This window comes from Lygodium microphyllum, chromosome 6 (genome assembly GCF_053477565.2).
Source record: "Lygodium microphyllum isolate KBCC chromosome 6, Lygodium_microphyllum_v1.1.10, whole genome shotgun sequence".
Classification (NCBI taxonomy): Eukaryota; Viridiplantae; Streptophyta; class Polypodiopsida; order Schizaeales; family Lygodiaceae; genus Lygodium; species Lygodium microphyllum.
In genome coordinates, this window is record NC_141140.1 from 125,911,057 (window position 1) to 125,932,009 (window position 20,953).

General features: G+C 40.5%; 1 protein-coding gene across 3 annotated transcripts in view; it reads right to left on the minus strand.

Moving 5' to 3' along the window:
• Positions 1–20,111, minus strand: part of LOC148035091 (uncharacterized) — an 86,640-nt gene extending 66,529 nt beyond the window's left edge. For all 3 annotated transcript variants that reach the window (XM_087680046.1, XM_087680044.1, XM_087680045.1), the window contains exon 1: positions 19,856–20,111. The gene's annotated coding sequence lies outside the window, so the exon portion shown is untranslated. The remainder of the gene's footprint in view (positions 1–19,855) is intronic.
• Positions 20,112–20,953: the final 842 nt, after the last annotated feature.

The following is a 20,953-nucleotide window of genomic DNA, read 5'->3' on the forward strand; positions in this document are numbered from 1 at the left end:
CCTGCTCATGGAGGGGTATTGTGTGCGATAAGAAGTAACTAGCAGCAATGCATCCCAAAACTTCTTATTATACTGTTCTAAGTTCTTGCAATCTTTGGAATTCAACTAATTCCAAGCTGTCATAATGTCTACTTCAAAGGTACTTGTCAACCAATTTGAAGCAAACATTTGCTTGAACTGGACCCAAGTGGTAGGTGACTTCCCTTGAATAAGAAGTGTAGACCGCCACTGCAATGCATTTCCCTTCAAAAATGTGGCTACCTTGCGTATCTTAGATGCCTCTGTGAAGTTGCCTCCAGAATAGGCTGCATCAAACTACTGAATAAAAACAAGTGCTTTCAACCTATCTTGTGCACCACTGAAAGGCTCAAACTTTACACTTTTGCCACCTTCATCATAGTCCTTCAGCGGACCTCTAGGAGTCAAGTTATCATAAATGGGTTGCTGTAAAAAGGGTGCATTGGCTGTATTTGCATAAAAACCAGCCACTATCTGAAGCACCTACATGACCAGCATCAAATCCTTGTGCTCCAACAGTCCCTGGGGATGCCGATACATATCCATATGGCCCGCCTTGTGCCCCAAGCATCATGCTTATGCTGCCATACATGGAATCAAACATTCCACTTACATTACCCGAATACATTGGGTGTTATGAACCATGCATTGACTGCTGCATACAATAGGGATTTGTGTCATACATTCCCGTATGCCGTGCATGTCTAATCATAGCATGAAAAATGGTACCACCACCAAAGTATCCTTGCTGTCCCATGCTTGCATATGCGTAATTGCCTTGTTGCCTATGTTCCCAATTGGCACTACCAAGTTGGCCATGCATTTGCACTTGTTGCCCCACGAATACCAACTGTTTGTGCTCATCAGGCATTTCGGGCTCTTCTAAAGAAGGCTTAGGCATTTCCTTCGGTTCTTATGGCTGTCCCGAAGCTGTAGAAGGTGTCTTCTTCTCTTTGCCTTTGTTGTCCTTCTTTGGGGCATTCAAGAATCAAGTAAACTCGGGATTCTTTGCCAATTCAATAAAAAGATTTTCTGGTGTACACATTCGATCCTTGAAGATATCATCAAATTCTTCAGCCCCTTGCTGGTCATCAATCTCTTTATGCATTGAAGTGCCAATATTTGGATCATTTCCCACATTTTCAGCATGCTGTCCATGCTGAGAACCATGCCCAACATCAATCATTGCATTTCCCCCTTCACCACGTGATTGACCAAGGAGTGATACATCCTCTCCACTTGATCCCATATCACCATGTGAAGACATGCTTGCTGTAATTCACTGCTAAGAACAATTTCAGCAATAATGCAATAGTCCCAAGTTGCAATCAAGTACCATGGGCCCACCAATTCAAAGGCTTTGATGGTGTCCCGGCAACAGAACCATGAAACCAGCCTTCCTTCTCAAATAGAGTGATAGATCCCTGATTACAACTTAATTACAGCGTCATAGGCAAAAGTTGTGATAAGTCATGCCATCTCAAGGCTTTGGTGATCAATTGTTGATGTCAATTTTGACCCTAGGATACTTGTTTGGTCAATAAGTATCGGTGGTAACACCAAGGACACTCAAAACACTTATAATCGAGGGGCAGAAGGTATTGCAAATGGGTAAGCATTTTCATTTCTTTCAAGGACATGTGCCCAAGAAGGTGATGATACCAAAGAGATACATGTGGAATTGCATCCACTACCAAAACATGGTAAACTAACCCAGATATAAGTAAGGGATAGAGAGTATTGGACTTAGCACCACGTGCAATCTTCCAAGAGGAATCACCACAGGAGACAACATAACCTACATCATCTAAAGTGCCAGTAGAAATGAGGCTCTTCGTGAGAGCGTACATGACATACATCATGAAGAGTGAACATGCTACCTGAACCAAACTGTGACCAATACCAATGATCTCTAATACCGGATCATTACCCAAATGGACAGATCCAATCAAACTGCGATAGGAGTAGAACCAATCTCTATGAGGGCCACATGAAAGGAAGCCCCATAATCTATCAACCAACACAGAGTATAGCCTGACAAATCATCAATCAACTATGAAGTATCAAGAGAAGAAGTTGCAAGTATGAAATCATCATCAAAATCAGTCTACACAATATTAATCTCTTCAATCTTAACGTTGGACTTGCTAGGGATAATGCTGCGATCATCATTTTTGTTCTATACATTACCCTTGCCCTTTTCCTTGCGCTTGTTCTTGTGTATTTTATGGCATTGTGGCTAAATATGTCATGCTTTTCCACAGTAATAACAAGTCAATGAGAACTTCCAACCATGGGACTTACTACGAGACTATCCACGTGACTGACTAGCATTAATTAGTTAATGTCAATCTAAGGGTCAACTAAGGCTGGGGACCATTGAAGGTTACAAATGGCCTAGCGAATTTAATTATGGATAGGCACATTTAATTCTAGGCAAAATCAGAAGGGCTAAAATTAATTTTTAGAATTATTTATTTCTGAAAATTAATTTAATGGCTATATAATGCTGAAATTTGGGTTTAGAAGGCTACCACTTAGCAAAATTACCATGCAAACTAAGAAAACTTTTTCTAGGCCTAGTCTCGGCCATTTAGATCAATTTTCATTTGGAGGAGAGAGAGAGAGAGAGAGAGAGAAGCCTGTTGATCTATTTTCTGAGGAGGAAACAACAGATCATCACAGGTGACAGCCATCTAGAGCCATCAACAAGCAAGCAACAACAAGAGAAAAGTCATCAAGGACTGGTGACATCACCAGTTGACTAATGAGATGATTGCATTTCTTGCTAATTGGAGCAGACAGCAGGCAGTTTGAAGGGTTTTCCACATGAAATCCTGAATTTTTCCTCTCTCTAGCATTCTCCAAGAGAAAGATAGCAAGGGCAAGAAGAAGAAGTCATCTTCTACACCTTTGGGATAGCAAGGTGCCGCAAAGGTAATACCAAAGCCTTCACTTGAAGCTCCCAAAGAGGCCAATGAAGCGAAACAATTGATACCTATACGAGACAAGGAATGCAACTAAAAGGCCAACATGGAATTGCCAATCCAATGGATTTTGGATAGCCAGGCATACATGCTATGATGAGGCAGCCAGGATACTTTGGTGGTAGCACGATTATTTATGCTATGGTTGGACAGGGACTGCATACGGGAATGTATAGCACAAATCTCTATGGTATACAACACCCAATGCATGGTGTGCAAGGCCCAATGTATTCGAGTATGGCTAGAAATGTGCAAAACCCTACGTATGCTAGTATTGGCTTGATGCCTAGGACACAAAGTAGCATCTTTGGCAATGCATCTACACCCTCCAATGTTTATGGGGCGGCTCAAGGAATAAGTGATGGTCATGGAAATATTCCATTTGATATTGGTTTTGATGTGAATTCAGCAAATGCACCCTTTTTGCAACAGCCAATGTATGACAACTTAACACCCAAAGGGACAGTAAAAAACTATGATGAGGGTGAAAGCAGTGAAGTTCAAGTCCTTCAATGGTACATAAGATAGGCTGAAAGCTTTGACTTTCATTCACTAGTTTGATGCAGCCTATTCAAAGGAAACTTCACCAAATCCTCAAAGATTCGAAAGACAACTAGTTTCTTGAAGCGGAATGCATTGCAATGATGATCCATGCCTTTGATACAAGGTAGAGCACCATCAACATGGTTACAATTCAAGCAAATGTTTGCATTGAATTGGTTGACAAGTACCTTTGAGGTGGACATCATGACAACCTCGAACAAGCTAGATACTAAGAAATGCAAAAATTTGGAGCAATACAAAAAGAAATTTTGAGATGCATTGCTGCCCCTCACTTCTTATCACCCCATACCCCTTCATGAGAGTGGAAAAATATGTTTGTGGATTGCTTAAAGGAATTAGGGATTTTTACATTAAACCTACCATTTCTAGCATGTCTCAGCTCATAGAGACTACTACTACAGCGGATGCTTTGCTGCATGGGAAGAATTTGGGCTTCTTAGAGAATGGAAAAAAGCCGAATAAAAAGTTGTTTAAGATTGAAAAAATAAGTAGATCTGAAAATTAGCCTAAAAAGAGGCCAAAACAGCAAAGAAAGCGCTCGAAAACGATCGGCACAACGTAGGAAATTGATGGCTGCAAATAAATACTTTATTTGTGAATAGGAGGGTCACATTGCAAGGGACTGTTCCACTAGGTAGCAAGCTGAAAAATCAAAAAATCAGGGAGATCCTAAGGGAAAGAAGCCCAAAACATCAATGGGATTGGTGCTCGATGTTATTAGTGATCAGCCCAATGATGATGCTACTCAATTGTATAAAGCATGGGGCAAAATTAGGAATCAATATGCATCGATATTCTTTGAGAATGGTGCACGAGCCAACTTCATCTTTGTAGACATAGCAGCCCATCTAGGCATCAGAGAGGATGAGATGAAACCCATTGATTCACGTGCAAAAGAAATCACTATTCAACATTTGAAAAGTTAAAGGAAAAGATGGCTTCAGATCCTGTGCTTATGTTGCCTGATGTAAGAAAGTCATTTGTGGTTCAGTGTGATACATGTGGTAACAACATTGGGACTGTTCTTATGTAGGATAGCCGAGTTGTAGCTTATGAGAGCCGAATCCTCCACGGTCAGAGAAGAATTTGCAAGTCTAAGAGAAAGAGCTCTTAGTTGTGATTCATTCAATATCTACCTAGAAACACTACTTGTTGGGGGCTCATTTTACAATGCAAATAGACCATCAAACTTTGAGGTACTTTCTGACACAAAGTTATCAAAGAAGCATATGAGATGGGCAAATTTTCTCTCTATGTTTCATTTTCAGATTGTACATATTGATAGTAAAAAAAATGTTATGGCTGATACACTATCACATAAGCCACAAATTTCAGCCATGAACATGGATTATCACACTCAATTGGATGCCATAAACGAGTAGTATACTACTGATTCGGACTTTGCTAATGTTTATGATTAACTTTACAATGGCCAGAAGCATGAGCACTTTGTGCTTAGAGATGGATTTCTGATTATGCATGGACGATTGTGTGTCACAAAGCAGTTGAGGCCTAGAGTTATCACTAAAAGTCATGATCCTCTATATATAGGACACAAAGATATTGATACCATAGTCAAGGCAATGGAGCATTTCTTTTATTAGCCAACTTTTAGGCATGATATAGAGCAATTTGTCGAGACATGTATCATATGTCAAAAGGTACAACATAATAGGCAAAAGATGCCGGGCTTGTTACAATCCTTGCCTATTCCAGATAGGCCTTGGTAGAGCATTGCGATGGATTTTATTTTTGAGCTTTCTAGGATACCTATAGGGAATGATGGGATATGGACTATTATTTGCAAGTTTAGCAAACAAGCCCATTTCATTCTAGCAAGGAAGAAAATAAAGGCTAATCATATAACAGGATTATTTTTGTAGCACATCTTTAAGTATCATGGTATGACAGAGTCGATCATCAATGATCGAGACCCTTTGATGACCAATTTATTTTGAAAGGAGTTATTTGAGAATATGGGTACCACGCTAAAATTCTCATCATCCTTCCATCCACAAACAAATGGTCAATCTAAGAAAACAAATTTCACAGTGTTGGATCTTTTGAAGTGCTATGTTTCAAACCACAAGACACAATGAAAACAGTATTTGCCATTGGTTGAGTCTGCATACAGCAATATGATACATAGTTCCACTGGTAAAGCTCCTTTTGAAGTGTTCCAGGATAGCCAAGAATGTACCACTTGAAACCAATCTTTCTCCTTGGATAGGGTGGTACTAACCTGATTTAACAAGTAATTACAGCAAGCATAAAATTCACTTAAACTGAAAATGCAAATGCTACTACTTTAATCTTGGACAATGGACAACCTGTTGGCCCTAAAATTGATGCCCCTTGCGATATTTCTTTAACTTTTATTGCAAATGGATGGAGTACAATTAAGCTCCTCTGACCTTCTCCGCTAATCCAAGTGCCATTTACTGCCAAAATTGACCAAGAAGCCTCCAAACCAATTTGCCCTTGGTTTGCTCAAGGAATAGCCTTCACCCTACTCCTTGAAAGACAAATTCAGCCCCAAATCTCATATTGGCTAACTAGCCTCTTAAATCTCCTTGAAATTCCTTAGTTTTAGCTACTGGAATTCTAGTCCTAGGCCCTCTATTCTGAGCATGCATCCCGAGGTGGTTGTCAAACCCTAATTTCCACTGTAAATGAAATTTTCCAATATCTCCACCTCTCTAATGACTCAAATGTCTGGATTCTCTTGAGACAACTTGAGAGATGGCTTGTAGATGAGAGAGATGTTGTAGAGAGAGAAATCTTAGAGTTGCATCACGAGAAATGCTATAAAACTTCTATTGCTCTGTTCAAACAGCCATGGAAGCTATCACCTACAACTTAAGACCACCAGAAAGATTGTTAACCCCCTCTTGTATGCTCTCACCTATACAAGGCTGCTGTCACCTACTCTTGGAGGACTCCAAACTGTTGTCACTTGTTGTATGAATGGTCCCTCGTGACTGCAAATCACATCAGTAACATCTCCTTGCTCCCTAACAACCTCCTTCTCTCTCACAATGGCTGGAATAGCCTTCCACCAGCCCCCAAAAACGTTTTTTCCATTTGCATGGGCAAGTTTTTGTTGAGAAACCCTTCACCCGCAGTTTGCGTTTTTGTGTTTCTGCGTTTTGCGTTTAGGGTTTACAGCCCCAAAAAGGGGCACCATCCCAAATTAATTGTGCCTATTTATAGGCCACTCTCATTCATTCCTCACGGTTGATTCATTTAATCCATCACCTCTTCTCTCCAGCCTCTCCACCACCCTCACACCCCTCTAGGAGGACATTGTGGTTCGTGATTCGTGGTTCGTGGCTATCTTTATCATCGTCCTTGTGCTACAGCACCCTTGGTCCCTTGTATCACATTCACTCCATAATTCGGAACTTCATCATTCCATTCATCAAAGTTTCTTCTCTCTTCTCTTCTCTTCTCCATGTTTGCCGAGTTCACTCCGTGTTCCTCCCCGCCAACCCTACTATCTCACTGGTACGTCATCTTTTGACATGGTATCAGAGCTGGATCTGCTCAAACAGCGGCAAAGATCCTCCACTTCAGTGAAGGCAAAGACCGGTGGCGAGTTCGGCATCCACTTCTCTTCTTCCGTTGCATCAAAATCTCGTTTTTGCAAGTTTTAGGTGTTTTCAACTTGCTGTCCACACCCCTTTCGCGGAGGACATCACAGTCTCAGCTGTCCCTTGCTGTCATCTACAGTCTGGCACCTGTTTCCAGCCTTCCACCCACAGTTTGCAGCTATTTACAGCAGAGCGACTATTGCTGATCACTCTCCATTCAGAAAACAATCTCGTTTTTGCAGATTTCAGGTATTTCAGCTTGCTTCCCACACCCTGGACGCGGAGGACATTGCGGTCCAAGCTAGCCATTGCTATCTAGAACAGTCTGGCATCTGTTTCAAGCCTATCACACACTGTTCGGAGCTGATTTCAGCATATTGATTGCTGCTACTGTTTGTTTCCTGCGTTTTTAGTCTTTCTCTCTCCTACAAGCTGTCTTGCCAGCATTTTTAGTCTTTCTCTCACCCGGTGCCTACATTTTTAGTCTTTCTCTCTTGTAGGCTGTCCTGCCTGCATTTGTTTTTAGTCTTTCTCTCTCCTGCAAGCTGTCCTGCCTGGGTTTTTAGTCTTTCTCTCTCTTGTTACTTGCGTTTTTAATCTTTCTCTCTCCTGCAGGCTGTCTTTCTCTCTCCTCGCCTGTGTTTTTCTACTGGTTACAATCTCTTACTGCTGGCTGCATTCCCCTCCCACTGGCAGCTCACTTCAAGCCCTTCCACTACCCTCCCATCCCTTAAGGCGGACATTGCGGTTCGTGCTTCACACTGCCCTCACACCCCTTGAGGCAGACATTGCGGTTCGTGGTTCATGGTGGCTGGCCTCTTCCTTCTTCAACAAGGCACACTTTTATTCATGGCTTCTTTACCAATAGATGACCAGACTACTGGGTGCTCCTACTATGACATCACCGAACACACCACCGATGCTTGCCGACTTCGACCTTTGCTCCACACCCCTCCGGAGTATATGCGTCTTCCATCAGGCACTCCTTGTGCCACCTCTCCTTTCTAGGTCACAGAGATCGTTCTACATCGACTATCAGAATACTATGCTCAAGGCAATAAGACGCATCCAATACGCACTAAGTCCTTTCGAGCTCATGGAGGATCGATTGGCGCTATGACCTCCTGAAGATCGTCGCAATGCCAGCGACAGTCTTCTCCCCGTTATTTTCAAGTATTGTGGCTTCCACGACCTATGGATCTACAGTCCGCTCCATCAAGAGACAGTGATTGTTTGATACCGTCTCCTCGTCAGTTTGCTCCTTTAAGAGAGAGTGGCTGCTCGACTCCTTCCTCTTCTTCGGCTACCCAGTCCGCTCCACTGAGAGACAGCGACTGTTGCCCACCTCTTGCTCATTCTGAGCCCCACCCTCGACTACTCAGGTTCATGAGGCTACCTTTGGAAGCTCTTCGGCACCCCAGATACCTTCTTCGGCACGACCAATGGTACTTCCTCGTCATTAGACATTTCGGAGTCCATGATCCATGAGTTTTTGGATTCCCTATCTACTTCAGAGGGGGATTCCGAGGGGGAATGTTATTTCTTTACCCTCAAAGGGGGCATCTACTTCAGAGGGGGATTCCGAGGGGGAATGTTATTTCTTTACCCTCAAAGGGGGCATCTACTTCTTCTTCGACTTCAGTGGGAGCCCCTCCTCCTCTCACCTCAGAGGGGGAATCTACTCCACATGAAGTTCTTCACCCATCCTCTACTTTCTTGGGGTGGCTGTCTTCGACCAGTCATCTCTTCTACTGATACCCAGGATCTTCAAGTACCACCTAGATCGGGACCTCGGAGGTTCAGCCACGACTTGGTGACGAGGCCTTCGTATTCCTCTCAACCTGGATGCACGAAGCTAGTGGCTTCTCTCCCGAGGTTGTGTTTCGGGTTTTCCAGTTCACTCTGTCTACTGGTCTTTACTGCAGGTTTCCTTTCCGGTGGAAATCTTGGATCTTAGGGATCCTCTACATCTTCTGCCTCCTCTTCTCTTCTTGCCTTGGCCACTTGGTCAGCATGGAACCAACTCCCAAGATCAAGTACAGGCATATCCTTATGGTTCTCGGCACCACACAAAGTCCCACATTCCTCCTATGCATTACATGTTTTCATCATCTTTGTACTAGGGCGCTTGGGCAAGTGAACAATTTCCCCACGGGAAACACTGTCCAAGTGGCACCTGTTGCATGAGCATTCTTCAGCATGTAGCATTGCATCTCCACCTCACTCTTCTCTTGTTCCCCTTTTTGGGCTTAAGAGAGGGTGTTGAGAAACCCTTCACCCGCAGTTTGCGTTTTTGCGTTTCTGTGTTTAGGGTTTACAATCCCAAAAAGGGGCGCCATCCTAGATTAACTATGCCTATTTATAGGCCACTCTCTCATTCATTCCTCACGGCTGATTCATTCAATCCATCGCCTCTTCTCTCCAGCCTCTCCACTACCCTCACACCCCTTTAGAAGGACATTGTGGTTCGTGGTTCGTGGTTCGCAGTTGTCTTCATCATCTTCCTTGTGCTACGGCACCCTTGGTCCCTTGTATCACATTCACTCCATAATTCGGAACTTCATCATTCCATTCATCAAAGTTTCTTCTCTCTTCTCTTCTCTTCTCCATGTTTGCCAAGTTCACTCCGTGTTCCTCCCCGCTAACCCTACTGTCTCGCTGGTATGTCATCTTTTGACAGTTTTGCCAAGTAGCAACCTTCTAATCTCATTTTCTAGCATTATCCAGCTTATTAAATTAATTTTTAAAAGATTAATTTTAAAAATTAATTTAATAACTACTCTAATGCATTAAAAATTAATTACACCAACCAATAATAAAATTAGCTAGACCAATTTGTCTTCCAAGTATCCCTGAAGAGTTATTGATCCTAGAACTAGCATTAATTAATTAATTAATGCCTAGTCTCCAATGTCACCACTCACATTAGTAGCCAATAAATTAATCTAGACCCAAATCTGACAGTAAGTACCACCTAGTACCTGTTAGGCATAACCTATTACAACTTTTGCCTTTGGCATCAACAACTGATATCTCAAGGTCTTAGGTCCTACACTATGAAATAATTAACTTACACCTCACATGTGCAAGCCATATTAGTACATTTAATTAACTTTTAATCAAATACTAAGCAAAGCAATAAAATTTCATGTCCTTGTGACAGGCCACACCCTTGAAATCCTTGCAATCGTTCTCAATTGCAATACAATGTGCCAAAGCATCCGTTGCCACTACTAGAGATACCTGCTAGTATCATAGTCAAACAACATGCGCATCTATTGCATAACCAGGCTCATGCCCTCTGCATATCTAAAATTCCAATCACTTAAACCAATTATGATCCACATACATGAACCATAACCACTGTCAAAACCATAAGGGATGTATCCACATGTCAAAACCCAATGTTGTTTTGACCACCAAGGCATTGTAATGCATAAACTAAGTACAAATAACACCTCATAGAAATGATGTACCACATGATACTCATGTAAAGCATGCATCAACTGCAAACATGTAACTTATGCAATTATACTTCCTTTGCATCACCTACAAATGTACACTACATGCCATCCATGTATCCATGTATATTACATTACATCTGAATGTACATTTCATGTGTTCTATACATGTCAATAATCTTGCAAATGTATAGTTTTAGAGCCTAGGTGCAAACCATAATATATATGTACTGACTCAAATGACTGGTACACCGAATAGTGATCCCAATCACATCAATGGCAGAAATACTGTTAGCATATATTACCCTGGATGCAAACTAAGTATATCCGAGATCCACTATATAACCGAAATGTCCATCACTAGGAAAGTGGAGGTGCAGCCTTTCCCTTGGGCATCAAGCAATACTCTAGACCTTCTATACTCTATTGAGTCTAAAAGAGCATGATTCAAAATCAGCTCTAACTCAAACACATGAAGGTAAAGTGCATCACTGAGGATAATCTGCCAGGTCACCCTCCATCCATTGCATCCATCATAGGTGAAACTATATTAAAACTTCACCTAGAAGAGCATGGAGCCTTTACCTCTAACTTCACTTCCCTCAAAACCTCCATTAGGTTCCAAGCCTTTTTTCCTCTTAAGTATTACGATGCTTTATATTTTCAATTTATTGCAATTCCAACTTAACTAATATACAACATTGCATCCAATTCGTTGTAATAGAGTGCAATGGAGTGCGAGACACAAATGAGCAGGAACAGAGCTGAAAGTGAGTGAGGAAATCCAAGATGAGTATACCATTGTGTTGTGGTACACAAAGAATAAAAATGTATTTATATGTTAGGGTACAAATAAGGGTGTGTTCACACCCGTAAGTTTATACACACGAAGATTAATGGGACTTTACACCCAACAACCCACTTAAAGGCCCGAAGTGGTACCTTTAAGCTAACCAACTCCCACTAATCAAATGCAATGCTCATATTGAGCCTCTGCAAGACTTTTAGTAAGAACATCTGCAGGGTTATCTTGGGTTTTGACCTTAGTCAATATGACAAGACCATCATCCAAGACCTGTCGAATGAAGTGATACCGAACATCTACGTGTTTGGTACGTAGCATTCTTAGCCAGACATACAACACTCTGGCTATCACAACTAAGCACTGGAGTATGTGAAGAAAGACCAAAATCCTTGACCAAACAGCCAAGCCAAATAGCTTCCTTAGAAGCTTCTATGGCTAAAATATATTCAATCTCTATAGTACCCAGTGCTACAATTTTCTGTAACCTTGAACACCAAGAAATAGTCCCACCATCCAAGGTAAAGGCATACCCACTGGTAGATTTTCTAGCATCAAGATCTCTTGCCATGTTCGAATCACAGAACTCCTGCAACTCTAGTCTACCCTTTCCATAGCATATACACTTGTCTTGTGTACTTTTTAAATATCTAAAGATACATTTCATTGCTTCCCAATGTGGTTTGCCAGGATTAGTAGACATGAATCTACTAACAACTCCCATTGCATGAACAATATCAGGACGGGTTGCAACCATGGCATACATCAAAGACCCACAAGTTGATGCATAATGTATACCCTTCATAGCAGTTGCAACTGCATCATCTTTTGGGCAATCGGCTTTGCTAAGCTTTGTATATGGCGGTAAAAGCACACCAAGAGGCTTAGCATCAGCCATATCAAATCTATCAAGTACTTTGTAGATGTACTTGTCCTGTGAGAGAAACAACATGTGCTGTCCCCTATCTCTTTTAATGCACATGCCCAAAATGTGTTCAGTTGCTTCCAAATCTTTCATTGAAAAGGCTGAACTCAACTACCTTTTAAGAGCATGTAAAGTACTCTTATGCTTTCCTACGATCAGCATGTCATCCACATATAAGACCAGCACAATAAGACTTCCATCATCAGTATTTTAATATGTAAGCAGTGATTTGCATGACTGCATTTGAATCCACGGCTGAGCATAAAAGTATCAAACTATTTATACCACTATCTAAGGGCTTATTTCAGCCCATATAAGCTGTGTTTCAGCTTACAAACTAAATGCTCTTTCCCTGGAATAGCAAAACCTTCGAGCTGTTTCATGTGTAGCTCTTCATCAAGGTCACCATCATGAAGAACAACAATCTTCACATCCGTTTGATCCAACTCTAAATCCAAGGATACAGTGAGAGCAAACAAAACACGGAGCATAGTCATCTTCAACACCAGTGAAAAAACCTCCTGGAAGTCTATGCCTTCCTTCTATGTATAGCCCCTAGCAACCAAACATGCCTTGTATTTGGGCTTTCCATCAATACATTTCACCTTGTAAACCCATTTATTAGGAATAGCTTTCCTATCCTTGGGCAAAGGTACAAGCTCTAAATGTCAGAGGCTCACATTCATCAGTCAATAAAATGCAATCCAAAGATGGCTAAAACCTCTGTAGCTGCCTTTTGACACATGTAGACCTTCTTACCCAATGATTTGTATTGATAGGCAATGGGCCTACATAATTAGCTATGTGCACACCATTACCTGGTGGCTGATTTTCAGCATTTTCTTGCTACTGTAACCTATTTTCAGCATGTTTTTCTTGCTGTCCTATTCCATCATGTGCATCTATTTGCTATCCATTATCTTCTAGCTGTAGCAGAATAGGTTGCTGCTCATTTTCAGCATCAAAAGGGATAGAATCTTCAGCTAATGGTTGCTAAATGGCTGGCTATTCATGCTAAAGTTTGACCTTCTTTTGTTAAGATCACTATGTGTAGCATTTTTCAGCAACTTTGCCTCATTAAATACTACATCTCGGCTACGTACTATCTTCCTATCCTGAGGAAGCCAAACTCTATAACCCATCTCTCTCCAGCTCCATATCCCATGAAGATGCCCTTGATGGATTTCATGTCTAGTTTAGTCCTCCGATTTACAAGAATATGCACAAAAGCATCACAACCAAAGACACGAAAATAGTCATATCAAACCAAATCTCCTTAGGAATGCCATTTTCCAATGCACAATTGGGAGAGCGATTGCATACATAAACTGCAGTTTTAAGAGCCTCTCCCTAGAATTGCTGCATGACTCTCTCATAAAGTTTGCGATTATATCTTTCAACCACGCCATTTTATGCAGGATTGTAAGGGTTGTCAACTCCCTCTTAATGTAATGCATCTCACAAAACTTTTTGAACTCATTAGAAACATTGTTACGAGGACGTGAAATTTTGAGATGCTTTAATCTTCCTAGTAACATTTGATTTAGTTACTAATCAAATGTGCAAGGTTGTTTAGCACATGGCAGTTATTTCATGGGAACGTGCCAAGAACCCCGAGGATGCAGTGGGTATTAAAGGCAAAAGTTGTGTTAAGCTATGCCAACTAGGTTTTGGTGGTCAGTTGGTGCCAGGTTGGACCCTAAGACAATTGTTTGGTCATTAAGTGTCAGTGATGACACTAGGGACTAGCATTAATTAATTAATTAATGCTAGTCTAAGGGTTAACAGAGGTTGGGAACCACTCCAAGTTGCAAATGGCCTAGCCAATTTCATTCCAGATGGGCATGTTTAATTTTGGGCAGGGTCAAAAGGGCTGAAATTAATTTTCAGAATTAATTAATTCTGAAAAATTAATTTAATGGCTGAAAATGCATTAGGAAGGCTGCCACTTGGCAAAACTTTCCCATGCAACTAGGAAGAAGGCTGTTGGAGGGTGGTGGAAGTTGAATGGCAACCATTCGGAGCTTGGTGGAGGGAGAGGAGGTGATCAGATTTGGCTCTGAGAGGCGACGACGACTGATCGCGCGCCACGACAGGACAGGGGGCAGCAAGTTTTCTCTTCCGCCTCAAGAGAGGCGGCGGTAGGAGAGGAGGGCTCGCCAACCAAGCTGGTGTTTTACCCCCCTTTTGAAGCTGTTGGTACCATTAGATTTGTCATCAGAGCTACGAATCAAAAGATACATTTCAGCTGATTTTCTCTCTTTCTACAACATTCTTTCATCTCCTCCAGTCTATGCTCAAGTATTCTCAGCAATTCTCAGCCATGGGTAGCAAAGTACAGCCAAATTTGGTGGACAGCAGAGAGTTTACTGCTGTAAACCCTAAATTACAGTAGTAATTAGGGTTTAGCAGCCACCTTGGGACCCATGCCATCAGTCAAAGGCATTGCACACTGAAATCAGCACTAGAAATTCGTGGAATTGTGAGGATTTCAGATGCCAGCCCATCTATTGTGAATTTGAGGCAGCATTTGACCAGTTGGGGTTCCATTAGAGCAAGTCCTGGGAGAAAATCAAGGGGCAATTTGCCCGAATGCTTTGCTGATTATTGGAACAGCAAGGGGCTTTTGAATCAGCCAAAGAGATTGTGAAATCTCGGCTTGTAATTTATCCATCAGCAATTGAAATTAAAGAAATACCGAAAGAGACGCCAGTTTTGGGGCCAACAGGGTGTCCACTGTCCAAGTTTATGAAGGTAAAGTGAGCATTTCAGTTTATGTTCATTTGCTAATTGTTGTAATTAAGTGCTTAATTAGGTTAAACCACCCTATCCGAGAAGGAAGGCTGGTTTCATGGTTCCATTGCCGGGATAATCACTCAATCTCTTGACTTGGTGAGCCCGAGGCACCTGATTGCAAGCCAAAGCTTTGTGCTAGTGCTAATTCGTGGAATTGTGAGGATTTCAAATGCCAACCCATCTATTGTGAATTTGGGGCAGCATTTGACCAGTTGGGGTTCTATTAGAGCAAGTCCTCGGAGAAAATCAAGGGGCAATTTGCCCGAATGCTTTGTTGATTATTGGAACAACAAGGGGCTTTTGAATCAGCCAAAGAGATTGTGAAATCTCGGCTTGTAATTTATCCATCAGCAATTGAAATTAAAGAAATACCAAAAGAGGCGCCAGTTTTGGGGCCAACAAGGTGCCCATTGTCCAAGTTTATGAAGGTAAAGTGAGCATTTTAGTTTTTGTTCATTTGCTAATTGTTGTAATTAAGTGCTTAATCAAGTTAAACCACCCTATCCGAGAAGGAAGGCTGGTTTCAAACATACTCACCCCCATTATCCATTCTTATAGCTTTCAACTTAAGTCCTTTTTGTGTGGTAACAAAAGCATGAAACCTTTTAAAGACATCCAACACTTCCTTTTTACTCTTTAACACATACACCCATGACTTTCTACTGAAATCATCAATAAAAGTGACAAAGTACCATGGATCCCCATGTGAATTAACATGCATAGTGCACACATCAGAGTGTACTAAGTCAAGAGCATTGAACTTCTTAATGACACCAAAGTAATAAGGAGACTTCACATGTTTTCCATATATGCAATCATTACAAAAGTTGAGACTAGAGCCTCTTACATCAAATCTTCCTAAAGAGGAGAGAACCTGAAGGCCTTTCTATCTCATATGGCCAAGTCTTTTGAGCCAAAGTTCCATCTATGAATAAACTTCAGCCACAGCCAAAAACTTGCCAGATAATGCTTTACAATGCAAAAAATACAAAGTCTCCCTTTTGCTGCCTTTAACAATCAACATAGAGCCTTGAGGAATTCCATGATCCATCACCAAAGGTAATAAAATACCCTCTTACATCAAGCTGCCCAACTGATAGTAGACTTTTTTTCATGCCACATACATATCTGACAACTTACAAAATCAGCTCTTGGTCATTTTCAAGGACTAAGTCAATGGTACCTACACCCTCTATTTCACATGCATAATTGTTGCCCAAGTAAACCTTGCCTAGGCAACCTATAGTGTATTCAAAAAATAACTCCAAAGAGGGAGTAACATGAAAAGAGGCACCGCTATCCACTATCCATGATTGAGACAGCCCATCATGAGCTAAAAGTAAGGCATCAATTACCTCCTTTTTAGTCATGTGCATATCACCTGTTGTTGCCATAATAACTACAGCATTACATGAGGCTGCAACAAGTATCTCTCCAGTGTCACAGAGCTCTTCAACCACACTAGATGCAACATTTGCCTTTGCAACTTCTTTTGAGGGAGAGCTGTCATCATCTTTCTTGTCATCCTTCTTTTTCTTTCCTTGCTATTTCATTTTTTAATTGCTCTTTCTTGTAATACTAACAATCGAGCTTTTTATGCCCTTTACATCCACATTGATAGCAAGTAACATCTTGCTGTTTACCCTTGCTTTTACTCTTGCTTTTGCCTTTACTTCTTGCATTATCTCTCTTTTCTGACCTACCTCTAAGATGATAAGCTGAACCACTACTTTCTCCATTAGACTTTCTTCTAATATCCTCATTAAGAATAGAGCTCCTAATATTTTACTGCAATTCTCAAAATTAGGATTTTGAAACCCTGATTTGTGCAGACTCTAAGCAACAAGCAATTTTTTTTCTTTAGTGCTTGGATTAGATCAAAGCTAAATGGAAAAATGCTTCTTAGATGAGAGATAGATAGAAGAGTACAAAGCAATGTGGCTAAAATTTCAACATGAGAGCTTATCCCAAATAAAGAGAGAGATCTCCAATATATATGTATGCAGCTTAGATATTCTTAAGTGAAAAGTAGAGGCTATAAATAACAAGTGTTTGTTGAAAATGATAAGTATAAAGATATTTCTCTTCAAAATGACACATACTCTATTCTAGATGTCACATATCACTTTTCTATTAAAAAAAAAGCTTCTAAACCTACTACTCTAAAAATTTAATCAAACGGTTAGGTATTTTAAATAGCTACTGACAATAAAACTGTTCCTTATAAAATTCGAAGTTTTTGTTGCGAACAGAGTTCCATTTGAGCAACTTTCAACTTTCAAAAATAGTAACCTCCTAAATTATAAAAGTCACCAAATTTAAATTATTAAGAACTTCATTATATAGGTTCATTGATTCATGGTTTGTTTCTTTGATCATAAGCATTTGATTTTAGTTTTTGAAACCTGAAACCACTCATTATATTGGCTTCTAGTCAATGTGACTATTTGAGTATAAAAGTCTTAGTCATCTGAGTTTTATGATCAATTTGACTACCTGATTAAACTTTTGATTTCTCTTAGGTATATTGTCAATGACGACCCAAGCATAATTATAGGACATTCTGACCATTGATCACTCTTAAATAGAAAGATAAACATCTGGTCATTAAAGTACATGAGCATCAAATTAATTTGAATCAAGCCAATGTCTTGATAACAATTGATATACAAAAGATTGGTTATAATTGTCTCATTTGGATCTTTCCCTACGGATGAGTGCATTGTATTGTTATAAGCAAACTCCAGTAACGGAAGATACTTCTCCCATTGTGACTTATGTTTACTAACATAAGCTTTCAATGTATCCAAAAAGGTAAGATTCATAATCTCTATTTAGCCATCTGTTTGAAGATAAAAAGTTTGTTTACAATTGCTAAGTTCATGTTGTACTTTCCTTTAGTTACCAACTTATCTAAAGACCATTTTCACAGCCTATGCATACTCTTGTTAACATTCTCTACATTCTACTGCTATCTCCAAATTGTGAACTCCATTAGAGTCTAGCAAAGACAAAGAAAGATTGGTATCAATTCTGGTTTAAGCCTATCCACATTGTATTCACTATTTTACGATTTGCATTTCTGTTTTTGACATTTGGCAGTCTGGTGGCAGCATTTGTATCATGGGTGGCTAGTTTTGGGTCTTTGCTTGCAATGGTGGACAGTAAGTCAGCCAGATTTAGAAACTGCAGTAGGTTGACCGTATTCTATGGCAGCATGGCTTGTTCTCCATGTCTTGTCTATAAAAGGCAGCCACATTCAGCTTCCAAACACTCCAACAGCCTATTGTCTCGGTTGTCACATCACCACCTGCATTGTCCTCGTTATCTTGGGAGCACTCCCAATGTTGTTCTCCTTGTACCTGCGGCATGATCTATTTGGAACCAATGATGATTTTTGGAGATTGAAGATTCATCTTGAGCGTTGCCCGAATCATCTTAAGTTCCTGCAAGCAAATGACTCAGGGCTAATTGCCTATTGGCAAAGCCAGTTGGCTACCATGAATGCTGAATTATTTCTTACCAACTTTATTGGGTCTTTGTTTACCCTTGGGATCCTTAGTCACCCGAAGCAAGATGTCTAAGCTCTCCTCCAACTTGAAAAGTCTCATTTTGCTTCCTCTGAGGTTGTCGAGCCTAGGGTTGATTGAGATTTGGCAGATGAGCTTCTAATAAAAGTATCTCTTAGGCCCAACTACTTGGAAAGGGTTTCCTTATTCGACTACTTCTTTCCCTTTTGGGAGTGACTCTTCTTCAGCCTGAGAGGCTATTTCTGCGATTGTCTTGTCCAAGTTGCCCGTGGGAACAGTAAAGCTGTATTGGTTTACTTTTTTCTCAAAGCTGTCCTCCAAAATGTTGCTGACCCGAAAAACTTGTGCTCCATTAACAAATTCTTCCTCATTTGAAGAATTTCTTGATTACATATCAGAAAGGTTGGCAAAGGGCCTTACCTTTTTATTGAATAATGCTTTCATCTCTGCATGATTCATAGATGGAAGCATGATTCATAAATAATGGTGCATACATGTTATTCGAGTCCATGGTCATTGATCCCTTTTTGTTTTTCTTCTGCTTGACATTCTTTGCTTTGGCTTTTTCTTGGATTGGACTTTGTTTTGCTTCCGCTTGACATTCTTTGCTTGGGCTTTCTTGGATTGGACTTACTGAAAGTCCTTCTGCTCTGTCTCATGCGTTGTGCTTCTTTTTCATATTCTTTGTCCTTCTCCCATTCAAGACAATCTTTAATGAAATGACCTTGTCTTTGGCACTTAAAACATGTGTTGGACGTATTCTTATGGTCAAATGGATATTTTAATACACATGAAATGGCCTTGTCTTTGGCACTTAAAACATGTGTTTGACGTAATCTTATGGTCAAATAGTTATTTTAATACACGGCAAGCAATGCGTAGCCCAGGATTTAACGGAAGCAAATGGATATTTTAATGCACTGCAAGCAATACATAGCCCAGGGTTCGAAATCATGCACCCAATAAACTTAACCCACACTCTGAGCTACGACCCCATCGGCCGTTCGGTAAGTATTTATACATAACTTCTTGTTGCTCACCAGGGGCAAACTCTTTCAAATTTTTGCTCCAATACCAATGAGCACTATACGCACAAGCCGTACAAGCATACCATCGAAACAGGTGACACTGCGACTATGCCACAGAGCAAGATAAGACCACTGAAACAAAACGGGTTACCTGAAAAGAATCTGATTAAAGCCCAGTGCTAGCAATCTGATCCCAAGATACCGGATTTCTTTACAAGCCCCTCTGTTCGAAGAAAATCAATATTTTGTCGCGAATCTCTTCCTCTCTTCTTTTTTCCTTGTTTTTATGGGGGTTTTTTAGAAGATGTAACCATTCTACCTTATCTACCGAATTGTTACATGTAGCAGGGTGAAATTGCCAATGGGATTGTAGCTCAGGCAGTTCGAGTATGTGGGTGTGTACAAGGGTTGAAGAGTTCAAACATTCTGTATACCGATGACGCATCTTTCAAATTTCAAGCCTTTCTGTTTTAAAAAAATGTAAATTTTATGTATATTGGATGCAAATACTTATATGCATATGCTAACCCAATGAATTCAACCCACACTCAAACCACTGAGCTACAACCTCATTAGGGGATTGATGTATATTGATACTAAAATTGAGGCAAAACTTTATATGCATCCTAACAAGGGAGCTATTAAAAGCAACAACCACTGTGTGAAGGGTTGGGTTTGATCCCAAAAATGGGCCAAACTAAATTTGCCTCAACTATATGAGGAGTCTTAGCATCTTACTAAATATTTGCAATAAAGAAATAAATTCGCTACAACTACCTATTAGCTCAAATACCTAAGTGAATTATTCAATGTTGTGTGATAGAATTGATGTATGCATTTCTTCATTGATATCAATGAATTATTAAATACTAGCTAGCCTACCTGGCTATGGCTTGCTAAGACCCACAAGCATAGTTTGCATTGTTGCAAAGCTTGCGAGGTTGTGCCTTGCTTGTTTCGTAATTTTGTCAGCAAAGGGAGGGAACCCTTAACAATGCATTTTGCACCAAACAAATGGCACGCTCCGTGTGTAATGACTTATTCCCGATTAGTATGGGATTGAGCAATTGCTTTGCAAAGTAAAATTGCTTTACTTCTATCTCACTATGAAGCTCATGCAATACACACGATAGAATATATCGCAAAAATTGTGGTACAAAAAATGGAGCTAGAGTGCTCTAGCATAGTTGCACAACTTTCATCCAAACACCCAAAAACCTTACATCCCTTCTTGTAGTATTTCTTCCAC